This window comes from Herpailurus yagouaroundi, unplaced genomic scaffold, assembly GCF_014898765.1.
Source record: "Herpailurus yagouaroundi ecotype Mexico unplaced genomic scaffold, PumYag 67884, whole genome shotgun sequence".
Classification (NCBI taxonomy): Eukaryota; Metazoa; Chordata; class Mammalia; order Carnivora; family Felidae; genus Herpailurus; species Herpailurus yagouaroundi.
In genome coordinates, this window is record NW_024420675.1 from 14800 (window position 1) to 31874 (window position 17075).

A 17075-nucleotide genomic window follows, 5' to 3' on the forward strand; every position below is an offset into this window, starting at 1 on the left:
TGGGGGGGCATGCACACCACTGGGGGAGTAACCTGGGAGTGCCAACAATCCAAGGAAGGGCGCGAACATGGTGAGTGGGGCTGTGGCCTGTCGCCGGGTGGTAAATTAGTCCAGCTGCTCTGAGAGCTGGCTGCAGCTCATAGTGAAAGTGAACATACACACCCCGTGTCCTGGTGGTTGCAGGAATATAGATGCTCTGTGTCCCTGCAGTTCCAGGTCTGGGGTGTGCACCAGAGATGTCCAGGGGTTCCCTGGGCCAGTGTTTGTGAAGGAGGAATGGGACCTGCCCAAATGTTTATCCATCGCCTAGGATGCCAGTACTATGCTGTCTAGTCACACACTGAACCCTGAGCTCAGTGGTTAGAGCCTGCTTGGTTATATGTAGGAAGTTAGAAGGAGTAGGATAAAGTCAACATGATGTTCAGGTACATTTGAAAACTTGCTCCAATGGGGCGCCTGGGTGGCTCAGTCAGTTAAGTATCTGACTCGTGATTTTGGCTCAGGTCATGATCTCACTGTTCCTGAGATTGAGCTGGAGTTGGGCTCTATGCTGACAGCATGGAGCCTGCTTGGGATTCTCTCTCTTTCCCTCTCTCTGCCCCTCCTCCACTCATTCTCTCTGTCTCTCTCTCTCTCACTCTCAAAAAGAAAAAAGAAAACTTGGAACAAAATACAAGGTGCTAAGTATGAGCTGCAAGTCCCCAGGGACAGCTGACTCCCTCTCCTGCCTTCTGCCCTTCCTTGGATCAGGTCACACTGGCCTCCTTGCTGTTCTAGCAACTTGTCAGGCACATCCCACCCCAGGGCCTTTGCACTTACTGTTCTTTCTGCAGGGAGCACTCTTCTCCAAAGGCATCTTCCTCGGCTGGTCCTCTCACTTCCTTCAGGGGTGGCCTCTCCTGACCATCTAAACTAACAGTTACCACTCTTTCCCTTCAACCCCTTCCTTTTCCTAAAGAACTCATCACACTACATATTACAGCATAATGTGTTGTTTGTTCTGGCCTCTGGCACCCACTGGAACTTTGCTCTGGGACTTGGTCTCTGAGGCCACAGCCGTGTCCCCAGGGCCTAAAGTATTGCCAGGCTTTGGAGCAGATCAGCTGCTTCCTGGGGAATGAATGGTGCTTGTTTTCTTTCCAGGAAGTAGGGAGAGCATGGGACTTGGGGTGGGGGTGGAAAAAAGTGGAGTCCAGCTTGACCAATTGTTTTTCTTCTCTTAGGAAAAGAAGTGAGCTAGTTGGCCACAGGTTAGCGTGTGTTGCTTCTGTGTGGCAGGTCTATGTTGGTATTCTTCGTATTTTTGTGTTTCCATAAAGTGCAGCCCCCTCCCTCCCCACCCCCTCCCATCTAGCACAGAGGAGACCCCTCTTGGGGACCCTATTGTTTGGAAATTCCTCTTCCCCAAGGCGCCTTCTTCCCTCACGGGGGGCCATGCACCTTTCATGTGAGGGAGGTGGGGGTTTGAGATCTTCAGCTCCTCAGTCCCAGCCCCTCCCCTGGGAGCAGGCTCCGTCTCTGGGCTCTAGCAGGACCCTGGGAACTGGAATGAATTGGAATCTGAGCACCTAGGCCTCATGGGCGAGAACACTGGCCTGGAAGTCAGGGACCAGGGCTCAATGTTACCTTCTGTATAGCCTTGGCCAAGTCCCCTCTGTGGAAGGAGAGAATAATCTTCCCAGACTTGGGCATCTGGGAGTTCTGATTCCTGTGGTTATTACCAGTTTGACTGTGACCTTTCAGAGAAGTGACAACAGCAGCCACTAGAGGGCACTGTCAGCTTGAGGTTTGGTGCCTGTACCAGTGTGTGGATGTGTGAGCATGTGCGTGAGGGTGTGACTTGTGTGTGCTTGTGCATTTGTGTGAGTGTGAATGTGAGTATGTGTGTGTGTGGTACATTGTGCAGGGACACTCGGGGCCGTTGACCAGAAATGTGGCTGGGATGCCTCCCTTATGGCCCATGGAAGACAGTGAGGGAGGTGGTGACATCCCCCGTGTGGGTGACACCTTTGCAGTGTGCACCGTGACTGTCTGGCTGGGCCCTCAACCACTCGGCAATTGGCAATCATGCTTCTGGGGTCAGCTCCTGACACGCCTGAGCTCCTCTCTGCAGGAGGGACCTGAAGCCCTTTGGGCTGGGAGAGTGCTGAGAGCAGAGGGGCTGGCCTATTAGGAGAGACCTGAGATGTGAGGTATGGGGCAGTGTGGTCACTCTGTTCCCTGAGGCCTGGAAGGAAGGGCTGTAGGAGGGGACAGCTTTTTCTCTGAGACACTGTGCATCCTTCATGTTTACAACAGATAAGCACCAGGCACCACTCCCCTGGCCCCCTCGGATACTGTCTGCTCAGGGTGGGACTGAGACCTACTTACAGAAAGATCACACAGGGATCCCTGTGGGTGTTGCCCCTGAGCCTGGACCTTGGCTGGTGGAATCTTGAGTGAGAAGCTGAGAGACTGGGCTGCGATGCTCAGCCTTGAATGTGCTGCAGCTCTGCAGGCCCAGATGAAGGCAGGCAGGCACTGGGTTTGCATGAACGAAGCCAGCCTGAGGCCTGTTGACCAGAGAGGAGCCTGAGGCTGGGAGGCCTGGAGTGGAGAATGCTGACTTTCTGGACTTGACTGCAGACCCTGAGGGATTTTCAGCCCAGAGTAGTTGATGCTGAGTTTCAGGGTGCAGGTCATAGTCCTGGAGCCCAGCAGAGAGAGGGCCCCCTCAGGGCCAAGGGCATGTGAGTGCCATGTGGGGGAGAGCACTGGCTTTGAGTCTGGTGGCCGGGCTCACAGTGTGACCCTGGCAAGCCCTTTGCCCTCTTCAGGCCACAGTTTCTCCTGTGAAAGCTGAGTGGGTAGAGCCCAGTCTCTAAGGTCCCAGCTCTTCCCCAGTGACAGACACCCCTCAATATCCCCTCTGGTTCCTGGGGCAGCTGGGGCCCCTGATGGGCCTGACAGCCCAGGCTTTGAGACCCCTCCCCCAGGGTGGGGGCCCCAGGCTGTGCTGCTGGAGGTGCTGGGGCTGGAGGTTTCCCCTCCAACCTCCACATCAAGGGCAGCTTCCCCAGGAAGACCACACTTGGGTCTCTGGCCTCAGAAACTGAGGGGCCTTGTGTTATCTGGGGCAGAGGAGACCAAATCCCTCCCAGGGTCCTGACTGTGGAGACCAGCATCAGGGCCTCCCATGCCTTCCCACAGCCCTCCATGTGCAGACCCCACAGACCCCGGCCCATAGTCCCCGACTCTCAGCCCTCACACCCTCCCAGCACCTCCAGAACAGCCAGAGGACGACTCACAGCCCCAAGCTTCTCCTCCCACCTGGAGCTCGGGGCTGCCAAGGAGACACAGAGCAACCATCGGGGAGAGGGGTCTGAGACCTCCTGAGGAGGAGCCACCAGGAGCTGGGAAGAAGCCCTGGAGCTCCTCTCTGCCCCCTGCCTCAGAGCAGAGCAGGAGTCAGGGTGGGACAGGTAGGAGGGCAGTGTCCTCAGGTGCCTGTCTGTCCTTGCCCTTGCTGTCCCTTCCTTAGGTTCCAGGGGGGCCTTCAGGGCTCTGAGAGATGGGGTGCTGCCTTCTGGAAGTCAGTCTGTAGCATGCTTCCAGACGCTTAGACAGGCACGACCTTTGATCAAGGTGGCAATCAATGGTCAACCCGAAGTCAGGGGTGGGATGTGAGCAGGGGGGTCGAGGCCAGGGGCATTGGCTGTGTCCTGTGCAAACTGTGGTACCTGGTGGGTCCTGAGACAGGCTTTTAGAGCTGCACATTCACAAATGTGATGCACGCCAAGGTTTACCTGCCCCTGTGTGGGTGTGTTGTTCAGCAACAAAAGAAAAAGCTCTCCATGTGTCTATCTATCATCTATTGTCTGTTTGTTGCCTACGTGAAATGCAAGGTCAAGTCTGGAAGGACATACTCCACGTATGACCACCACAGTCTCCAGGCTGTGCTGGCAACTTCTTTATGCTGTTCTTCTGGTTTATTTTAGAAGAATCTTTGAATTCCTTTTTGTAATCAGAAAAAAAACTAAGCTGTCTCCATTTTTAAAAACAAAACAAACCAAAACAACGTGGGTTGCATGTCGATAGAACCCCGGAGAAACCCTAACTTGGGGCTCCAGAGGTGTGGCGGGCTGGCTCTGGAGGCCAGGCGCACAGCCTGGTGGTGGCTCCTCCGGGAGTGAAAAGGAGCCTCATCAGCATGGGTGGATGTCAAAGACGCAGTGTTGAGAGAGAGAAAACACACGCAGCCTCACTGAATCTATATGAAGTTAAAAAACAGGCGAAGCCGACAAACAGTTGGTTCAAGGGCACCCGGAGGACATAAAACTATTGGACAAAGTGTAGAGATGGCTAACGCAAGGGCTCCTGAGGTCCTGGTCACGGTCAGAGCCTGTGGGGCTAGTTCATGGAAAGTTCACATCATGTAGAGTTCGCCATTTAAAAATGAACAGTTTGGTCATCTAGTACATTCACAATGTTGTGCAACTGTTACCGCTGTTATTACTATTTAAACAGACAGACGCATTTTATTTATTTTGTGGTTGTTACAGTTTACAATGAAAATACGATTAAAATATCCTTCAAAATAGTAGCATTGGCTCCTCTGGGTGAAGTTTGAGGGGTGTTTGGTTTTGTTTTGTTTTTCCCCTCTTGTTTGTTTTTCTTGCTTTTCATGTTGTTTACAGTAAGCAGTTATTATTTTAAAACTGAAGACCAAGACTGATAAACTCTGTTTTGAGAGGAACTTAGAATAACAAACAAGGTGATTCTTCCTTAGGCTGAGCTGACACCTGTGTCCCTGTAGCGCATCTACTTCCTGTTGTGTCCACCTGGGCCTGGAGTCTGGGCCCCCAGAGGTGCCCGAATCTCTCTGCTAGGATGGCCCTGAAGTAGGGGTGAAATCTCTTCCGGGCTCAGCAATCTCCTTCCTGCATTATCCGTTCCACGTCCTCTGGCCGGCGCCTCGTCACACTCTTGTTTGATCAGCGCTTTTTGTTTCGAACTCTGGTTTTGTTGATTTTTGTTAACACAAGCTCCTGAACTAGAACTGCAGGTCCCTGGGGAGTGGGCCGAGTTGTTTTTCCACCAGCCACTACCTCTCTCTCCCTCAATTTTAATGTTATTCTGAGAGTAGAACAATTTTGAGAGACGAATTTAAAAACAAAGTTGAAATTCCACCACAATCCCCCTGCTTCATCCAAATGGTGGCCCCTGCTGTTTCTATTCCTATCCCCACCCACCCTAGACCTGGAAGCCTCTGCCTGGTGCTCGCTGCTTCTAGGTGGTGGTGACACTATCTCAGGCCTGTGTTCCAGGGCAGGGCCCTGCTCCTGGGCAAGGAAGTTCTCATAGTAGACTGAATCCCTGTGTGCTTTGTTATCCCCTGATTCACCAAGTGCTCTTGGGTGAGCCTCTGGCCTTATTTTCCTAAATGAGGGTGTTAGATTGGATCGGTGTGGTTAACCTCCAGGCACAAAGCCCTGGACCTCTCCTCACAATGCACATTTATACAGAAACATTTCAGGGTTTTGTGAACTCGTGAGTTAGACATCCTAGAACACCTCAGGCCTCCAGGGCATCCTACTGTGGGGAGAGAGCATTTGAGCCTCTTTTTTGTGACTCCAGACAGCAGACCTCACGTCCATTATTTTAGCCCTGCCAGGTGCTGTGCTGAGCGCTTTCCAGAATTATCCTCCTGAATCCTCACACAGCCCCGAGGGATCATCATCACCTGCACATGACAGAAGAGGACACAGAGAAGACAGTCACCTGCTTAAGGTCATGTACTTGGAAAGTGGTGGAGCCAGGACTAGAACCCAGGTTTGTCTGGGCTCCAGGCTCCAAGCTCCAAGCTCAGGCTCTTCTCACAAGCTGTGATCCAACCTCCAGCAGGGAGTCAGCTTGATGATCTGCAAGGTCTGTCCACACCAAGAACACAGCCGGGAAACTCTTTGGAGTTCCAAAAGCACCTTCGTGCCTGCCCGTCCTTTTAGTTGACTTCCCAGCAGCTGAGCTGGTGAGGTGGGCAGGGCAGATACTGACCGACATCTTTGTTGCCTGTGAGCGGACAAAGCCTAAAGACATTCAGGTGGTCATGGCCCCAAGGTCACACTCAAGCCAGCGTTGGCATCAGAACCCAAATGTTGGGTTCAGTCACTTTGCACAGAGCTGCCAGGGGCCAAGATTCTGTGTTTCTCATGGTTAGGATCTTCCCAGCCACCTCACTATCTGTCTACCCATTCACCCATCCAAAACTAACCTACCCAAGAACCCATCAATACATTGACTCCTCTACCCACCCATCAGTTATCCATCCACACATCCATTCATTCATCACCAGTCATCATGTGCACACACATCCATCTCTTCCTTCCTGCTCCCCTCATTCGAATTGTGTATTGAGAGCCTTGTAACTCCCTGGCCCTAAGCTGGGAGTAAGGTGAACAGTGTGCATACCTGGAAGGAGTCACATCTTTCCCTTTGTCAATGGGGGTCCTGGAAGGGGCAGCTGAGGCAGGCAGCAGGCAGACTGGAGTGGTAGCTGTTGACTTGCTATTCTTTTGGGCTCTAGGTCACAGCACCCGACTCACTGAATTGGGCTAAAAACTTGTGGAGAAAGTGAGGAGTGAACAGTTAGGATACAGTGTCTGTCCACATGTTACTTATAGACGAGATAGCTGGCAGCGTAGGCTTCAATGTAGAGTTTCTTTCGAGATTTTGTGAATGTAAGAAATGACATATCTACAAGTTACTATGTTACTAACATAAACAAGATTAGAATTAATGAACTATAGGTACTGTAGAGTGAGGCTCCAGTAACAATTTCTAACCTGTTTCTGTGATTCATTGAACCACGCATACTGGGAAGGGATTTATGCACATTTCTCATGCATTCTGCATTAATGGACATAGGAGGTAGCAACTAATATGATCAATACTGACTGGATCAGAACATGGGGAGAGGAAGTGATTGCCAAGGTACGTTGTCATCTGTGTGGCAGAGAAGTTTGTCAACCTAGGTCTTCCAACCTATGCTTACTAGATAATTCTTCCTGTCCAAGGAACTGAGGAAAATTCTCAAAGTTTATTCCTGTCTGCTTCAGAACGTGCTTCTTTCCATCATATCTGCTGATTCTGGACTGACCTTGCCTCACGCTAATCTGCTTTGTGTGTAGGAAGCTTTTTATTACTCTTTGCAGAAATTGCTTAAACTCTTGGTTTGCAATTGCTCACTCTTCTGTTTTCAACTGCTTTCCTCTAATCTTCCTTGCCAAATGCCTGCTGCTAGGTAGGTATTCACCACTCCCAGAATACCTTCTTTCTTTTATTAGTGGCTTAGCCACTTCCCTTCTGCTTTCTGACCCTGAGTGGAGCTGGAGCTAGAATGGAGTATTGTGGATGTGGACAGGACCTGAGATTTAGGGGAAAGAGTCCACATTAGTATTGTAATGACTCTTTCCATATACATGTCCCCTGTTGTATCACTGCCCGAGAGAATAGCCCTCTGTCTCTCCATTAATGTTATCCCAAACCCTGCACTTGGCAGGTCATGGGCGTAGCAGGTGAGCAAGAAATATTTGCTGGATGTTAAGGGTTGAAAAAAAAGACACTTCCTTAAGTGAGGAAAACCTCATTTTTCATAATTATACAATAAATGTATAATCACTGTAGAAAATCATAAAAGTCCAATGTGCAAAGTGAAAACCAACCTTACCTAAAGTTTCAGCCACAGGTAGCCCCAGCTCACAGATACAGGTATGGATGTAACTATGGATATAGAGACAGAGACACATGTTCACACGTGTCACATCTTGTCTTGTGACCTCTTTGGGATAACATCATGTTCAAGACTTCAGATGCTGTTCAAATCTTCCAATACGCCATTTTTAGCGGATCATTGATCTTAATCAGTTTCTTGTTTTGTTTTCTGATTATAAAAGTAATACATGTTTGGGGCACCTGGGTGGCTCAGTTGGCTGAGCGTCCAACTCTTGATTTTGGCTCAGGTCATGATCTCATAGTTGTGAGATCAAGCCCCATGTTGGGCTCTTTACTCACAGCAGGAGCCTGCTTGGGATTCTCTCTCTCCTTTCTCTCTGCCCCTTCCTCTCTCTCTCTCTCTCTCTTAAAATAAATAAACTATAAAAAAATAACAAATAAAAATAACACATTTTCTTTGAGAAATCAGAAAATACAGAAAAGGATGAAGAGGAAAATAAAGCAAACATCTCACTACCAGAGAGGACTCCTGTTAGTATGTTGGTGTGTATGCTTCCAGACTTTTCTCTGCATGCAGTCATGTCCTTTTCACAAGGATGGGCTCAGATGAGACCTTCTCTTGTCATCTGCCTGTGTGCCACTGTTCCCCACTATGGAATTGGTCCACAGCACTTATCTGGGGCTATTTGGAGCTGTGAAATTTGGCTGTCTGAACGTATGGCTATTAGAAAGCTGCTACAGGGTGCACTGTGCTGGTGATGAATCTCTACCAGCAGGACTTAGGGTCAAAGGGAAGTGCATTAACAGGCCAGGACACAGGGGATGAATTTCCTCTGGAAAGGCTGGGCTGTGTCTCCCTGAGTCCCTTTGGAATCATGGGGTCTTGGGAGATCAGGATGCTTGTGCTCACCCACTTGTCCTGTCATCTGTTCATTCTGCTGCTGGGAGGACCTGAGGCTGGGGTTCCAGTCCCCAGGTGCTCCCTCCAGTGCTGATTCCTTCTGTGACCCTGGTTATCCCTTCCTTGGGGCCCTACTGGCAACGGAGGACCACCACTGGCTGGTTCTTAGATGCCTTGAGGCTGGGCCCTCCAGGACTCCAGGACTCAAAGTTGAGCTCGGGGAGGCAGCCAGGGGGCAGCACCATGACCAGCCAGGGCTCCAGGGGGCTGGGTTGGGGAGGGCTCTGCTACCCCCACCTGGGAGCTGCACAAACATCCGGCTGTAGCCTTGAAACTGCCCCTGTCCTAGTCCCTGGCCACACCTGGCCCTGTTTGTCACACGTCCCACGCCCTGCTGGCTGCAGGCTGGGTTTCTCTTCCCCTTACTTCTCTCTTTTGGTTACCCCTGAGTTCTGGTTTCAGCCAACGCGGGGTTAACTTTAGCCTGGGGATTCCCGTAGGTGGCCAGCTGCAGGCAGGGCCATGACTCGGCCTCCCTTGCCCAGATCCCCTCCCCAACCTAACTTCCACCTTGGACCTCACTGTCCCTGCAGGTCCAGGGCCTCCCTATGCAACCTCTTCATCCAGAATCCTAGTTTTCTTACAGGTTCTGGCCCTTGGGGCTTCTCACCCAGCTCTCCTTGAGCAGACAGGAAAGTTGGGGCCCAGAGAGGGGAAGGGACTTGCCCGGGGTCACATAGCATGTCAGCAGCATCCCCTGGGCAAGAGCCTAGGAAATGACAGCAATAGGTGGGGGTTGATGAAGGGCACCATGGGTTAGGCACATCATAGGCATCATCTTAAATCTCCACACCTACCCTGTTGGGGGGAGACTAGTTATCTCCCCCTTGTATAGATGAGGAAACTGAGGAGACACAAATCACCCAAGGTCAAGGGTAGAGAATGGCTGTGTGTGCGTGGGGAGCCCTGCCTGCCAGCCCTGGGGTCTGGGCTTCTACTGCAGAGTCTCCCCAAGGCCCTTAGCCTGCTGGTCCTCCCTCCTCTCAGCAGTGGGGCAGAGGAGCTGTCCGAGGGGTCTGTAACCCTGGCTCTGCCTGACATCCACTTTTGGGCCCCTTTTCTGTACACCTGAAAGGGAGTTGGGGCTGCAGAATGATAGAGGGAGGCTATCCCATGTGAGCATATCTGGTGCCTGGCAGAGGACAGCTCTCCATACAGAACACCCCTATGTGAACTCAGGCAGGCCCTGTTCTCTGCTGGCCTCAGTTTCTCCACCCATCAGATGAGAGGCTGGGAGTTGGGACATATGGGAGCTGGCCCTGGCTCACTCTGTGATGTTAACCATTTTGAGCCTCAGTTTTCCCACCTGTGAAATCAGATGATGATCCTGGCTGTCAGTCTCACAGAATCCCTGAGTGGCTCAGCTGAATACCACATGTCACCATGTTTTGTAAATGGTACAGGGACAACAGGCCACTCAATAGGGTCTCAGGGATTTGTTGCCTTTTGGAATTGAAGATCTAGTCAGTGCTGAGGCCTTCAGGGCCCTACCCCTACGCTTCTGCTAGGCTTCAGGGCTCTGGACAGATCCTGAATGCCTCTCTGGCCCTGCCTTGGCCTGCCTCCCAGCATCCTCTGGATGCCCCCTCTCCTCTGCCTGATGCTCACTGTCTATGTCTGATTCTCTTTCCTTCCCAGGTCAGGGCTCAATCATGTGGCACAGAATGCCAGGGTTTTCTGGGTGGGGAGCAGGATGGTGGGCCAGGCAGCATGGGAGACTGGAGTCTGGGATCTTTGAGGTGGAGGGTCAGGGTGTTTCATTGGAGCCTGAGAGCACCAGCTGAGGGGTGCTGCAGTCCCACTCTGTGCCTTTGCTCATGCTGACCCCCCAGGATGTCCTCCCCACCTCTGTCCTTCCAGCTCTGGGGGTCTATCTCCCAGGCCCTGTTTTGAGGTTGCCAAAGTTGCTGCTGCCACCAGACCCCATTTTCCTACTGTGCAAGACACCCAGAATCCCCCACCCCTTGTCTTCTCCACCAATGTTTGTTGGGGAGGAGGGTCTCATCTGTACTGAAGCTCTGGGCTGGGCAGGGATGAGTGTCCATCATTTTAGCTTCACCCCCAGGACGTTACCTGGGCCAGGCATGTATGGGTCTGTCGTGGGCAGGTGGGGGGTGATGTGAGTGAACAGTGTTGATGAGGTGATTGCCCATGTCTGGAGTGAGGGCCACACTCTCCCAGGCTCATCAGTAGGGGCACTCGCCCTAGGCCTGCCCACGGGATCTTTCACATCTCCTGTGTCAGGTGATGTGGTGTTCTGGCAGATGCCAGTAGGCCTGGCTCCTGGCTTCCCTGGGCTGGGGGAGTTACTGGTGGTACCCCCCAAGAATGAGCTGGTAGAAGAGATTTGCCATCTTTGGGGGTGAATCCAGGCATATGTGACGGGGTCCTGGGTTCCTATTCCCCATCCCTATCAAGACCTCAGAGCCTTGGGATGTCCTGGGAATATCTCTGATTGGAGAAGGACAGGGAGGAGAGGAGAAAAGGGGAAGTCAACCTGGAGGGTAGATCAAGAAGGTCTGTAATGGGGGGTGGGGGGAGCTTGGAGAGTTTGGCTGCCCACTGGGCAGGGGGCCTGTCATACTTTTGCCCTTAGTGTCTAGACCTAGCACCCAGTACATGGCCAGACTAGGCAGTGAATGGTAGCTGAAGCCCCTCTTCCAAAGGTGAAGCAAGTACTTTCCAGGTCTCACTTTGACCTTGGCTAGACCAGTCCCACCTTTCCTGGGACATGGGCAGTTGAGAGCCCCTCACAGGCCAGGCCCCCAGAAAGCCTCAGGGAGGCTTCATGGATGAATGGGTAGATAGATGATGAATGGATGGACAGACAAACAGATGGATGTATGGACAGAGATATAAGTGACTGACCCATCTGAGGTCCTGACCACTGGGGAAGGACCCCATGAGGCCTCTTGAGGGACAGCTGTGCTTCTAGGCTACCCAGACCCTGGGCTCCCAGAGTAGTGACTGGTGAGGGTCTACATTTCTCCCCCCTTCCCTCTACTCGGCCCAATCCCCAGAGTTCTAGGTCTGGGAGCAGCAGGTCAGGCGTGACCAAGTGTCTCATGTCTAGCCCCGGCTACCATGACCACTCAGGGCTCCTCTGAGCAACAAGAGTCTGGCTGTGTCCCACATCCAGTGGCACATCCATCTGTGGCACTTAGGAAGGTTCATGGGGCATCCCGAGGAGGGGGCAGAATTGACATAGAACAGAATACTGCTCCTGAATGTTGACCGTGATCTGAAACCCTGCCCGGCTCAGGCCTGGGCACAGGGGCTTGGGGGGCCTTGATGATGGGATGCAGGCCCCTTCTCCAGCTGGGCTTGTGGAATCTTCTGCAGCTGGACCCCCTCCCTACTCTGGGGAGGAGGCACCTGCTACTCGGGCAGGGGTTGGGGCCAGTTTGGGTTTCCCCAGCTATTTTGGGCATCAGGGATTCTTGGTTTCACCAGGCCAGCTGCATGGGGGTGAAGGTGCCAGGCTCCTGAGGTGCTGGCTGGGGTTGGAACAGCCCCATGATAATGGCAACAACAATAAACCACGGAGACAAGCAAAACATCCACTTTTCCATCTGATTGGCCCTCCCTTCCCTCCAGGGGGTGAGGTTCCATTATTATCAACCAGGCTGTACAGAGGGGAAACTGAGGCCCCAAGCAGCCAATTACAGCTACAGGGACCTGGCTCTGAGTCAGGACTCCTCCTGGCCCCCTGGCCTCCTCTAGCTGCTTGGGTGTGAGACCCTGGCCAGATGCTGCCTGGCTCCTTCACCCTACTTTATTTTCTCCATGGCACAAACTCTGTCTCCTGTATGACACCATTCACTTATCTGTTAGGCTTGTTTTCGTCTCCCTCAAATGTGAGTGCTGCAAGTAAGACTGTGCCTGCCTTGTCCCCACTGTGGTTTCTGCACATAATAGGCATCTAGGGAAGACATGCTGACCAGGTGACTTTGTTCTGGGTCAGAGGCCTCATCCATGCTGTGCCTTGGTCCACACTGGAACTGAGTTGGAGCTCCTGTCTGACTAGGGACAACTGAGAATGGGGTTCCCCTGGCCGCTCTGGAGTCCCACCTTCTCTAGCCTGCTCTGCCCTGCAAACCTGGACCCAGCATCCCTTCCCTCACAGAGCCACTCTTGGCTGCCTGGCCCATGGCAGCCTTTTTGTCCTCTGCTGGCAGCCAGGCTGGGTCTGGCCAGTTTCCTTTCTCCTCCCTGGGGTGGTCAGGAGACCCCAACACCTCCCCATGAAGGCTGGGCACTGGGTGGGCAGGAACTGCCTGACCCAGTGAGGGTGCATGGCAGGTCTAGGCTCTGGATCAGCAAAGCACTGGGCATAGCGTATGCTTAGTGGAGACTCGGTGGCTGTTGGCCCTAACATGAAATGTCTCTGGTCTGGACACTGAAGAGCAGGAGGGACCTGGGGCTGAGTCAAGGGTGTTGATATGGCCACAGGAAGAGGGTGTGACCACAAAGGGATGCCCTGGTAGGTCATGCTGACCATCAGCTACTCTGTCCCCAGAGTGGACACAGGGGCTTCTGATGACCCTAGTTCTGTGATGCTGTCTACAAAAGTCACTCAGTCCTGCCCCTGGTCTCTGTCCTGGTTTCCCCAAGACATTCTCCCTGATACCGACTGGATTCCTGGAGACAAGGGCTGCCAGAGGACCTGTCCCTTGTTGGTCCCCATACATGCTATAGTGTCATTGGGTGGGAAATAAAGTCAGGGTCACACCGTGGTCTCTCATGGGCTAGGCTGGTGTGAACTCACACCCAAGGGCTCTGGGAGGGGCCCACAGAGACCAGGAACCTCATGGTGACCCCCAGGTATGGCCCCTGGTGAGGCCATCCTGGCAGCTGCATGTCCCATGGTGGTGCCTCTGTCAAGGCCTGACCCATTGGGCACTTGATGGTGCTGCATGATGTCTGGTACAGCTGACTGCAGGGCCTCATGGTTGGCTTTCTGCCACCTGCCCCCCAATTATAACTCATTATAAAGAGCATCATTCATTCAGCAAACAAGAGCTCACAAAACTTATCATCTAGGGGCGTCTGGGTGGCTCAGTCAGTTAAGCGTCTGACTCTTGATTTCAGCTCAGGTCATGAATTCACAGTTTGTGAGTTTGAGCCCTGTGTCAGGCTCTACCCTGACAGTGCAGAGCCTGCTTGGGATTCTCTCTCTCTCTCTCTCTCTCTGCCCCTCCCCTGCTCATTCTCTCTCTTTCTCTCTCTCAAAAAAACAAAAACAAAAAACAAAAAACCTTAAAAAACCAAATTTATCATCTAAATTGAGACATTTCTGGGAGTGGAAGGAGGACTATTAATAACTACACCAGGATACAGGCCTGAACCGGTAATATCCAGGACACAGGACCCCCCTCCAACACTCCCTTCTAGACCCAGGTGTTCTGTTTTGGGGGTGACTGTCACTTGTGGGGTTCCTGCCCAAATAGAATTAGGTTTGTTGTGGTCCCAAGTGATCGACTGGCTTTTTAGAAAAACTGGCCCTGCCCCAACCCCAGTACCCTCTGTGACAGCTGAGGCCATCTGCAGTTTCTCAAGGTATCTGAATAGGAGCAGAGGTTCCCCCAGATCACCCTAGAAAGTCCTCACAAAGGTTTCCTGTGCAAGGTGCCTCTGGGGACTTTGCACTACAATGTCCGGGAAAGACCTGGCCAGCTCTGTGGATGCTAGTTTCAGATGCTCCCTATGTGTGCAGCCGGGGACACCTGCCACCTGGCCCCTGTCCTCCCACACATCCTGTTCAGGAGCCACATGGAGGAGGTTAGAGCCACATGGAGGACCTCAGAGAAGAGGCTGATATGTAGGGAGGGAAGGAGGGTGAAGGAGAGTCCACTCTGAGATGTGGATTGTCATTGTGCTGTCTCATGTGTCACTAAGCCATTACAGTGGGCATTACAGTGGGCAGGTGACTGTTCGACACCCTGGAAACTGTATTTTCCAGGTGGCTGGAAACCTGGGTTTGGATCTTTGTGCTGGGGTGTGGGTGTTCTTGGTGTCCATATCCGCAGAAGACACAGGCTGGGGACAGACCCCATTCTCAGTGCTGCCAGGCTCAGTGAATACTGTGGGGGTGAAGGATGAGGGTGTCCCCTGTGTAGGCTTGGCTGAGCAGCACTGCCTCCATGCCTGTGCAGGCCTCACAGGGGGGTGGGCAGATGGGAGTGTCTTGCAGCTCAGCTCCTTAGGAGTCCTGGGCTTCCCCAGGGCCCAGAGAAGATACCTCCCTCCCTTCCCCCCAGGGCCTAGAGCTGACACCTCCCTCCCTTCCCCCAGGGCCCAGAGCTGACACCTCCCTCCCCTCCCCACAGGGCCCTAAGCTATCACCTCCTTCTCCTCTCCCCCAGGGCCCTGAGCAGCAACCTCTCTTCCCCTCCCCCCAGCGTTCCTCTGCCCTGCCCTGCCTGAGGCTATTCTGGGCTCTGGCTTTTGGTCTGAGAAGGAAGCCACAGCCTCCTTACCCTATCTGACTCGGTCCTCTCCTTGAGCCCAGGCCTCCAGCAGGCAGGAGGCCCAGAAGGGAGAGGGCTGCCCAAGGTCACAGGACAGGGGCAGGCCAAGCTCCCCTCCCCCGACCTGCTACTCTTCTCTATTTTGTGAGGCGTTCATCCTGTGTGGACCTGCTTGCTTGGTGTCCTGGGGCAGTCACTTCTTCAAGGGAGGGATGACCCTGCTCTGAACTGGGCAGGGCAGCCCCAGTGTGACCCGCCTGGTCAGTGACCTTCAGGGAAATGGACTATGACAGCTCTAAGGGTCCGTGAGGGACCATGATGGCAGGTGGAGGCATCCTGCTGATGTTTCTGTTGGTTCAGTTTTAAGTGAGCAAAATCTGTTGCATCAGATGCTCCCTTGGCTGGGAGCTGATCTGGGGAACTCAAGGATGAGGGTGGGCAAGGGATACAGGAGTGCTGATGCATAGGGGCACTTGTACCCCAATGTTTATAGTAGCACTTTCAACAATAGCCAAATTATGGAAAGAGCCTAAATGTCCATCAATTGATGAATGAAATTGTGGTTTATATACACAATGGAATACTATGTGGCAATGAGAAAGAATGAAATATGGCCTTTTGTGGCAACGTGGATGGAACTGGAGAGTGTTATGCTAAGTGAAATAAGTCATACAGAGAAAGACAGATACCATATGTTTTCACTCTTATGTGGATCCTGAGAAACTTAACAGAAGACCATGAGGGAGGGGAAGAAAAAAAAAGGTTACAGAGGGAGGGAGCCAAAATATAAGAGACTCTTAAAAACTGAGAACAAACTGAGGGTTGAAGTGGGGTGGGAGGGAGGGAGGGGAGGATGGGTGATGGGCATTGAGGAGGGCACCTGTTGGGATGAGCACTGGGTGTTGTATGGAAACCAATTTGACAATAAATTTCATATTAAAAAAAATAAATAAAAAAATAAAATATTTATAGCCATAAAAAAAAAAAAAGGATGAGGGTGGGGGTCAGCAGTAGTCTCCACAGTTGTCTCCTTGTAGCACATGAGCTCTTCTGGGGCAGGTGGTCTTTGTCCCTTGCACCCAGCTCTGGCCCACAGCAGTGCTCACTGAGGGTTTGTTGAATGAATGAATGTGTGAATGAATGAATGACATGTATTGGGATGAGCTGCTGTGGAAAGATCCTGGGGAGCAGGTCAACAGCAACTCACCATGTGGCCCTAGCAGTGCCCCTCCTCACACCGTCAGAGCCTCAATTCTTTGTAAAATAGATATACAGCACCCATGCCTGCTTTGCTTTGTGGATTCAGAGTCCTCCCTTGACTCCCCTTCTGCCTGCATCCTACCCACACTAAATCAATATAGAACGAAGAACTCAGGTTCTAAAGACCCTTAAGGATGCCCCTGATTTCTGGAGGTTGTGGGGTTCTATGTGCCCAGCACCTTTTCCTGGTCTGACACAGGCACAGCCTCCTCCTATGGGACAGTGGCCTCAGGTTGGGGATCCCTGAACACCAGCAGGAACTAGGCAGGCGCAGCTTCCTGTCTGGCATGGGGGGAGGTGTGATGACTTGGGTCAGGAAGCCTGGGTGTCTATCCTCTGTGTGGCCTTGACCAGTTCTGGGAACCTCTGTCTCTTCATCCCTAAGGTGTGTGTGTGTGTGTGTGTGTGTGTGTGTGTGTGTGTGTGTATGTGGAGGGGTATTAGCACTTGCCTGTGTGTGTTGAGGGGGGTGGGGATCTGGGAATCACACAGGTAGAGCATGTCAGACATCAGAAGCAGTGCTCAGCGAGGGGACACTGTCCATATGGCCCATGAGAAAACAACTGTGGCAGAACAGGGGACATTCCCACTGCTGGGCAGCAGTCCTGGAGGGGCCCAGTGATGTTGACCCAGCACTCAGTCAAGCCTCTGTGGAATGGAGGGAGGTGTGGCCC

The 17075-nt window shown here is 52.5% G+C and overlaps 1 long non-coding RNA gene across 1 annotated transcript in view; it reads right to left on the reverse strand.

The window, feature by feature from the left end:
* Positions 1 to 5237: 5237 nt before the first annotated feature.
* Positions 5238 to 17075, reverse strand: part of LOC121026240 (uncharacterized) — a 19829-nt gene continuing 7991 nt past the window's right edge. The window contains exons 2-3 of the long non-coding RNA XR_005788312.1: positions 13472 to 13478; positions 5238 to 5248 (exon numbers count right to left, since the gene is read on the reverse strand). This is a non-coding gene — a long non-coding RNA (uncharacterized LOC121026240). The remainder of the gene's footprint in view (positions 5249 to 13471; positions 13479 to 17075) is intronic.